Here is a 9,901-nt window from a genome sequence, read left to right as displayed (position 1 = left end):
GGGTGAAACCCAAATCTAACCAAGAAATGCACTTAATGTTTTATTTGTACCATAAGCAAGGTAATTTTGTACTTTGCATTTTGACAGCAACGTGGCCCATGAGATCAAGTATGAGATTATTCATCTAAGGTTTCGTGTCGGCGTTCAGAGAATTTTGGTCTCTGGAGAATTTGAGATGAGGAATTCCCACTCTATATTATAATCATTGAAACACTAAAAGCTTTGTTTATTAATAAGATATCCATGGAAACGCTGATTTAGTTGCATATATAACGTTGAAGGGGGTGGCAGCTAGGTTGGAACATCACATCACCAAGGAGGCATCGCCGGCTGCCCACCTGGCTTTGCTAGTGCAGTGCCCCGTGTGAACACCTTTGTGGGTGCTTCATTGCACATCCTCACAGCTACCCTGTAGCATCAGGACTCTTAACAGAGGAGCAGAGAAGTCCCAAAGCAGGAGGCGAAGCCATAATTGATACAGCTCTAACTACCTGTACCATCCCTGTCAGTCTCCAGCCCAGCTTTTAACTTGTTGCCTTTGGACAACTCAGCTCAGCTTCCGAAAGACTTCTGTGCCCGTGGTGGGTGCTCTCTCCGTGCTCCAGGGAGAGAACAGAGAGGTCAGCATCTCAGCCACAGACTTTCTGGGCTGGAAGTGTCTTCACAACTCTGCAGATGCTCAAAGGTGCCTGGTCTTTAGGCCACCTTTACACTTGCCTCTGACAGGCTGTGAATAGCACACATGCTGAAAGTCAGGCAATTCACATAATGCAGGCTTCTGTGGGCTAAGGTCCCTGAAGGTGATAGGAAACCATGGTCCACGGCCACAGTGAGAAGTAGCCCTCTCAACTTTTCCCTAAACTGCATACTGAGTAAGGTTGCCAGAAAAGAGTCCATACTTTAACTCTTAAAATTATAAACCTAGAGTTAAAAAAAAAAAAAAAAAAAGCATTGCCACTACTAAGTGCCTAAAACTCAAAACATCATAAACTTCAGGGGCAATTCCCTGACATGACTTTGCAGAACTGATGGCAGGAAATACAGATTCTTCAAATCAAATTTTCAGCTAAAAGATTGGAACCAATCTTTGAAATGAAGTAATGTGTACCCACAATGCCTGAAACTACCTGGGAAATTGTGTGTACTCAATACTAACATGTTTTCCTCCTGAAGTTTATACACAATATTGCTAGTTTGTACTAGTGATATTTTTCTAAACCCTGTAATTCAATGCCAAGATGAAGGTATATACAACTGCAGATGCAGTGTATGTAGTCTCCTTAGAAGAGGATTTTAATTTGAAAACATGGTTGACCTGGGGCTGGCTGTGTGGCATAACAGGTTAAGCCACTGCCTGCACCATATGGGTGCCTGTTTGTGCCCTGGCTGCTCCACTTTTGATCCAGCTCCCTGCTGATGGCCTGGGAAAGCAGTGGAAGATGATCCAAGTACTTGGGCCCTGCCACCCATGTGGGAGACTCAAGAAACTCATGGCTCCTGGCTTCTTCCTGGCCCTGTCCTGGCTGTTACGCCCATTTGAGAAGTAAGCCAGCAGATGGAAGATCAGTCTCTCTCTCTGCCTTTCAAATAAACGAAGGAAGGAAGGAAATATGGCTTCCATCATTCTGAATATCACTTACTTAATTGGGTAAGCTTCCTGCTTGCAACCGTAACCTGCCTGCTGGTCTGGAGGCTCCTTGAAAGTGGGATGGTCATATCCCTTGGGTGCAGGGCCTGGTACTCTATGCTTGTTGCATGTTTATAGACAGAACTGACTTCTAGGAAGGGAGGGTAATGCTGTAAAAGTTGTCAGAGGGCAATGTGTTTTTTTAAACACAAGTTTTGATTTGAAAGAGTGACGGAGAGATGGTTTTCCATCTCCTGGTTCACTCTCCAAATGCATAACAGCCAGGGCATACTTGGCCAGGCTGAACCCAGGTGCTAGGAGCTACACCTTGGCCTCCCACGTGGGTCAGGTACACAAGGACTTGAGCCATCACCTGCTACCTCACAGGAGCATTAGCAGAAAGCTAGATAAAAGCTAAGGCAGGGCTCCATCCCAAGCACTCCACTCCCAAGTGGCAGCAAAATTCCTTAGGCCGCAACACCCACAGAAGTAGCAATTTTAACATCTTAGTGAGGTTTGTCCTTTGAAATCTGATCTGATCACGACCTCATTTAAACCTTAATTACTTCATTACTCCAGAAAAGCCACTCATAGGTTGGGATTAGAGTTTGAACCTGCAAATTTTGGGGGAATATAAACATGTGACCTGCAAGTGTCCCACAAGTCTCTTAAGACTCCACTTCTCTGCCTCCTAGTCTTTCTCCTGCTCAGACTAAAAAAATGCCAGTAGTCCTCTTTTTAGGCTCATAGACTGTTCTGTTTGCTCAAATCTGCAGTTGAATCCCTCTACCGAGGTTTTCACTTCAGCTCTTGAACTTTTTAACTGTAGAATTTGTTTGACTCTTTTTCATTTTTATCTATATAATATTTATTTATTTGATTGACAGATGGAGTCCCCATCCACTGGCTTCCTCCTTAAATGCCCACAATGACCAGGACTGAGCCAGGCCAAAGGCAGGAACCAGCAGATGGCAGCTCTCCTCTGTCTCTCTCTACCTCATAAACAAACAAAATTTTTAAAATAAGAAGAATATATCTATAGAAACAAGCATGATAGTGGTTCTAGTTTTATGGTGCTCTTAGTAAACATGATAGTCATTGGGTCTCTCTTCTCACATTATAGTACAGGACTCCTTGGTCACCCCAGGCCACAGCTCAAGCAAGCCAAGGTGTGCTCCAGCGTGTCACTGCAGAAGGTACAAGCTGTAAGCCTTGGTAACATCCACATGGTGTTGTAGCTATAGACAGAGAAGACAAATGCTGTGGGGGTGAGCCTTTCTCCACCAGATTTCAAAGGATGTTTCAGATAACCTGTGGGCCCAGGGGCAAAGCTGCCACAAAGAACCCCTTGGAGCAATGCCAAGCAGAAATGTAGGGGCAGAGGCAGAGCTGCCAGAGAGTACCCACTGGGACAGTGCCTAGAGGAACCACAGGGATGCAGCTATGCTCAGAGAGCTGCTAGGGTGCAGCACTAGCCTAGGGAGAGCTTCAGGCATAAGACTCCAGCCCATAAAAGGTGTTGCATAAGCTGAGCCCAGCAAGTAGCTTTAAAAAGCCTTAAAATAGAGCTGCCAGGTAGGGGCCGGTGCTATGGTGCAGTGGCCACAGCCTGCAGTGCTGGCATCCCATATGGGCGCCGGTTGGAGTCCCAGCTGCTCTTCAAGAAACGCTTGCAGGGCCGGCGCTGTGGCACAGTGGGTTAACGCCCTGGCCTGAAGCACCGGCATCCCATATGATTACCAGTTCGAGACCTGGCTGCTCCACTTCGTGTCCAGCTTTCTGCTGTGGCCTGGGAAACAGTACAAGATGGCCCAAGTCCTTGGGCCCCTGCATCCACGTGGGAGACCCAAAAGAAGCTCCTGGCTCCTGGCTTCAGATCGGCGCAGCTCCAGCCGTTGCAGCCAATTGGGGAGTGTACCAGTGGATGGAAGATTCTCTCTCTCTCTCTCTCTCTCTTTCTCTTTCTCTCTCTCTCTTTCTCTGCCTTTCCTTCTCTCTGTGTGTAACTCTGACTTTCAAGTAAATAAATAAATCTTTAAAAAAAAAAACCAGCAATAAATACTTTTATTTAACCAACGGATAAAGCAGAATCAAAAAACATTTTTAAAAAGGAAGAAGTACTGTAGGATGCAGTTTCACAGTTACATTAAGCTATATAAAGTGCCTAAGACCCAGAAAGGCAGGCTGTGGAAGCTAGCCTGGGTTATCCCTGTCCCACATGACATTCCTGGTGCATAGCCATCACAAGGCTATGAAACTGTTTTATCCAGTCAGCAGCCAAACCAACGGGCAGGAATGAAAAGAAAAAAAAAAAACAAAAAACAGATTTTGAAAGGCTGAATTTTAGTGGTTACAAAGAAAGGAATAAGAACTGCTCTTTCCTTGGCACTGTAGCTCAGAGGGCTAACAAGAAGCACCAGGTGCAGAATTTGTCAGATCAGGTGCTTAAAAACGCCAAAGACCTAAAGTGGATGCTAGTCACAAAGTAGTTTAGAATTAATACCAACACAGCACAAATTTTCTTCCCTGTTTTACTATGTTTTCTACTTTCCAATAAATCATTTCCTGTTGTGGCTAAGTGGTAAATATTAGCTTATATATATATATATATATATTTTTTTTTTGGACAGGCAGAGTTAGACACTGAGAGACAGAGAGAAAGGTCTTCCTTCTGTTGGTTCACCCCCCCACAAATGGCTGCTACAGCCGGCGCGCTGCGCCGATCCGAAGCCAGGAGCCAGGTGCTTCCTCCTGGTCTCCCATGCAGGTGCAGGGCCCAAGCACTTGGGCCATCCTCCACTGCACTCCCAGGACACAGCAGAAAGATGGACTGTAAGAGGAGCAACTGGGACAGAATCCGGGGTGCCAGCGCCACAGGCAGAGGATTAGCCAAGTGAGCCGCAGAGCCCGCCAAATATTAGCTTATATTAGGAATGTTAAAAATCTTTGAAATTTATGCCCAATTTTTAAACGATCACTCCTTTGAGAATGGTTTCCAGATGTCCCTTGCTCCCTCCGTATTTCCAGCATGCAGCTTCCTTCCTAAGGAATCAGGTCACGTCCCAGGGTGCAGATCTCAGGAACACCCTTCTCATCCACGGGGACCAGAGGCTGTCACAAACGACATGCACACAAGGGCTCACTCTGCCTCTTCACTCTTCTCGGGACCAGTCCCTGCTGAGTCTTCTGCCTCGCCGCTTCTCCCACCATAGAGGGTCTCCGGCCGCACTCACCTGCTTAGAGATAAGTTTCTAGCTGATGTAGCTGCGTGGCAGGCCAGTTCGTAATCCTTAATTCTTTGCAGCTTTCTGTTGCTTATTTGCCTGTTTTGTGTCTTTTTCTTTTCCCTTCTTCTTGCAAGCATTTCTTTTTTTTTTTTTTTTTTTAAGATTTATTTATTTACTTGAAAGTCAGAGTTACACACAGGGAGAGAGAGAGAGAGGGGAGTCTTCCATCCACTGGTTCACTCCCCATTTGACCGCAACGGCCGGAGCTGCACCAATCCGAAGCCAGGAGCCAGGAGCCAGGAGCTTCCTCTGGGTCTTCCACGCGGGTGCAGGTGCCCAAGGACTTGGGCCATCTTCTACTGCTTTCCCAGGCCACAGCAGAGAGCTGGACATGAAGTGGAGCAGCCAGGTCTCGAACCAGCAATCATATGGGATGTCAGTGCGTCAGGCCAGGGTGTTAACCCACTGTGCCACAGCGCTAGCCCTGCAAGCATCTCTTTTCTAACTTCCGCCTTCATTCTTGTTTTTCAACTTCTCTGCTTTTACAATTTTCCATTTTTAATACATTCCAAAAGGGGCTTGCTTCTAGCAGTGAGCTCCCTCGCCCTTGCTTCCAGTTCTCTCAGGAGAGTTTTGGGGCTGGCATTGGTTTTCTCTTCCACCACAGTCAGCTTTTTTTTTTTTTTTTTTTTTGACAGGCAGAGTGGATAGTGAGAGAGAGAGACAGAGACAGAGAAAGGTCTTCCTTTTTGCCGTTGGTTCACCCTTCAATGGCTGCTGCAGCCGGCGCATCTCGCTGATCCGAAGCCAGGAGCCAGGTGCTTCTCCTGGTCTCCCATGCGGGTGCAGGGCCAAGCACTTGGGCCATCCTCCACTGCCTTCCCGGGCCATAGCAGAGAGCTGTCCTGGAAGAGGGGCAACCGGGATAGAATCCGGCGCCCCCAACCGGGACTAGAACCCAGTGTGCCGGCACCGCAAGGTGGAGGATTAGCCTGTTAAGCCACAGCGCTGGCCCACAGTCAGCTTCTAAAAACCTCTTGTTGGCCGGCGCCGTGGCTCAATAGGCTAATCCTCCGCCTGCGGCGCCAGCACACCGGGTTCTAGTCCCAGTCAGGGCACCGGATTCTGTCCCGGTTGCCCCTCTTCCAGGTCAGCTCTCTGCTGTGGCCCGGGAAGGCAGTGGAGGATGGCCCAAGTGCTTGGCCCTGAACCCGCATGGGAGACCAGGAGAGGCACCTGGCTCCTGGCTTTGGATCAACGCGATGTGCCGGATGCAGCGCGCCGGCCTCAGTGGCCATTGGAGGGTAAACCAACAGCAAAGGAAGACCTTTCTCTCTGTCTCTCTGTCTCACTGTCCACTCTGCCTTTCAAAAAACAAAAACAAAAACAAAACAAAACAAAAATAAACCTCTTGTACTCATGCTCGTCTTCAATGCTTCCAGTCTTGGCATCTTTCTTTTTTTTTTTTTTTTTTTAAGATTTATTTTATTTATTTGAGAAGAAGAGTTACAGACAGTGAGAGGGAGAGACAGAGAGAAAGGTCTTCCATCTGCTGGTTCACTCCCAAATGGCCGCAACAGCTGGAGCTGCGCCAATCCGAAGCCAGGAGCCAGGAGCTTCTTCCCAGTCTCCCATGCAGGTGCAGGGGCCCAAGGACTTGGGCCATCCTCCACTGCTTTCCCAGGCCACAGCAGAGAGCTGGATTGGAAGAGGAGCAGCCGGGTCTCGAACCAGCGCCCATATGGGATGCCGGCACTACGGGCGGAGGATTAACGTACTGTGCCACAGCGTCAGCCCCCTTGGCATCTTTCATCTTCAGCTTCCTCTTGGCTACCTTCTGGAGTGGAGCATATTCAAGCACTATTAGGAAAAGAGTTGCATATTGGTGCCTACTCACATGGGGCACCAAAAATGTTAGGAATAGAGGTGCAGAATAGAGAGGAGGCGGTGTACGAATTTACAGCCAGACCGAATTTACTCAGAGAAATAAATTCGTAGAGGTGGGTGACCAACTCCCAGCGTACACATGATGCAACACGTGGCAGAAGGCCCTGACCCACCAGGGGCTGGGCCTTTTTATATTTTAGGAGGGCTAAGGATGGGGATGGGGGTAGGGGGTAGCAGGTGGAGGTGAATTTCTGGAACTAGTCTTTCAGGTGGCCTTGGGAGGTGGGTTATGAAGGCAGTAGGGTGTGAGACCAATTGAGATTCAAGGGCAAGGAATAAATTCCAGTGTTTATCTTTTGGGCAATGAGCAAGAATGGCTGAGGCTTATGTCTTTTTCCATCAACCACTGCTGGGTACTCCAGGCCTTGCCTGTCAATGAAGATAAATCCATCAAAACGATCTCTGAAAAGAAGGATGTCATCAAAAAAATGATGTATGCCCTTGAGTAGAGGTGAGGATAAAGACTGAGGTCCGCATTGAAGAGCTCAAAGTCATGGCACACAGGCAGTGGGCGCAGCTGCTCCTCCAGCTGCTGCTTGGTGAAGCCGGGCGGGAGCCACTGCACCACCACCACTTGCCCACCAAGCCAGCAATCAGGACGCGGGCTGACCCAGGCCAGCAGGGACCCAAATCCCTACCATCCTCCAGACTTCCAGAAGAAAGGTTTTGCTCATGTTCCATAATGTACCTTGAGAAATAAATTATCTTTTCAGATAGTCATCTCTGAGGAGCTTTGAAGCCTCAGGAAATAAACTCATATGCAGCTGATGTAACTAAAGAGCATTTTTCATGCTTCACTTCAAAAGATGGGCATGGGGGTGGGGTAGGGGGGTGCTGGTCGGTGCTGTGGCATAGCAGATAAAGCCACTGCTTGCAGTGACAGCATCCCATATGGGCACTGGTTCAAGTCTGGGCTGCTCCATTTCTGATACAACTCTCTACCACAGCCTGGGAAAGCAGTAGAAGATGGCCCAAGTCCTTGGGCCCCTGCACCCACGTGAGAAACCCAGAAGAAGCTCCTGGCTCCTGGCTTTGGATAAGCCCAGTTCCTGCCTCTGTGGCCAATTGGAGAGTGAACCAGCGGATGGAAGACTTCTCTCTCTGCCTCTGCCTCTGCCTCTCGGCAACTCTACCTTTCAAATAAATAAATAAATCTTTTTAAAAAATCTTATTAAGGGGGCCAGCATTGTGGCACAGCAGGCTAAGCTGCCACCTGCAACACTGGCATCCCAAATCAGAGAACTGCATCGAGTCCCAACTACTCTGCTTCTGATCCAGCTCCCTGCTAATGTTCGTAGGAAAACAGTGGAGGACGGCTCAAGTACTTGGGTCCCTACCACCCACATGGAAGACACAGATGGAGCTCTGAGCTGCTGGCTTTGGTCTGGACCAGCCTCTGGCATTTTCGCCATTTCTGAATGATCCAAAGGATCAAAGGGATGGAAGATTGAGTTCTCTCTCTCTCTCTCTCTCTCCCTGTCTCTCTCTCCCCTCTCTCAGATAAATAAATAAATCTTAACAAAAAAAGAAAGAAAGAGAGAAAGAAAGAATGGGGCCAGCACCGTGGAGTAGTGGGTAAAGCTGCCTCCTGCTGTGCCGGCATCCCATATGGGTGCCAGTTCAAGTCCCAGCTGCTTCACTTCCAATCTAGCTCTCTGCTGTAGCCTGGGAAAGCAATAGAAGATGGCCCAAGTCCTTGGGCCTCTGCACCCATGTGGAAGACCTGGAAAAAAGTTCCTGGCTCCTGGCTTTGGATCTGCATAGCTCCAGCCATTGCAGCCATCTGGGGAGTGAACCAATGGATGGAAGACCTCTTTCTCTTCCCCCACCCCCTGCCTTTCCTTCTCTTTCTGTGTAACTCTTTCAAATAAATAAAATAAATCTTAAGGAGGTGGAGGGGGGGGAAGAAGGGAGGAGGAGGAGAAAGGAAGGAGGAGGAGGAAGGAATAAGGAGAAGAAAGAAAAGGAGACAGTATGGGGGCAGGGGGGGAGGCAGGGCCAGCATTGTGGCATAGCTGGTTAAGCCTCCAACTGCAAGGCCAGCATCCCATATGGGTGCCAGTTCAAGTTCCAGATGCTCCACTTCCAATCCAGCTCCCTGCTAATGTGCCTAAGAAAGCAACAAAAGATGACCCAAGCGCTTGGGCCCCTGCACCCAGAAGAAGCTCTGGGCTCCTGGCTTCATCCTGGCACAATCTGGGCCATTGCAAACTTCTCTGTAACTGCTTTTCTAATAGATAAAAAATACATCTTAAAAAAAATACTTACTGTTTTACTATGAAACTTAAAAACACTACTAGTCGAACAATACCCTATACCTTGTGCGGTTGTGTGAATGCAGCCTGTTGAAATCCTTGCTTAGTATATACTAAGTTGATCTTCAGTATATGAAGGTAATTGAAAATGAAACTCGATAAAGAGCAGGATGGGAGAGGGAGAGGGGAGGGCCACGGGAGGGAGGGAGGTGGGGGGGGAGCCATAACAATACAAAAGTTGCACTTTGTAAATTCACATTTATGAAATAAAAAAGAAAAAAAAAGAAAAAAAAAGACTAAGGCAGCTTTTCTAAAAGTTTTTTTTTTAATTTTTATTTATTTTTTATTTGAGAGGAGGAGGTAGACAGAAACAGTGTTCATCCCCTAAATGCTCACAATGGCCAAGGCTGGGTTCAGCCAAAGCTCAGAGCTGGGAACTCAATCCAGGTCTCCCATGTAGGTGTCAGGAATCCAACAACTTGAGCCAACACCTGCTGTCTCCCATGGTGTACATTAGCAGGAAACCAGAATTGGGAGTGGAGTCATCACTCAAACTTAGGTATTATAATATAGGATGAGTGTTTTACCTGACATCTTAACTAGGCCAAATCTCTGCTCTTAAATTTTTTATTTTGAATTTTTTTTTAAGATTTATTTTTTATTTATTTGAAAGGCAGTGTTAGAGAGGAGAAGAGAAAGAGAGAGAGAGAGATCTTCCATCTGCTGGTTCACTCCCCAAATGCTTGCAACAGCCTGGGCTGGAACAGGCCAAAGCCAGGAGCCAGGAGCTGCTTCCAGGTCTTCCACGTGGCTGCAGGGGACCAAGCACTTGGACCATCTTCCTC

This window comes from Lepus europaeus, chromosome 4, assembly GCF_033115175.1.
Source record: "Lepus europaeus isolate LE1 chromosome 4, mLepTim1.pri, whole genome shotgun sequence".
Classification (NCBI taxonomy): domain Eukaryota; kingdom Metazoa; phylum Chordata; class Mammalia; order Lagomorpha; family Leporidae; genus Lepus; species Lepus europaeus.
Note: the sequence above shows the minus strand (reverse complement) of the source record.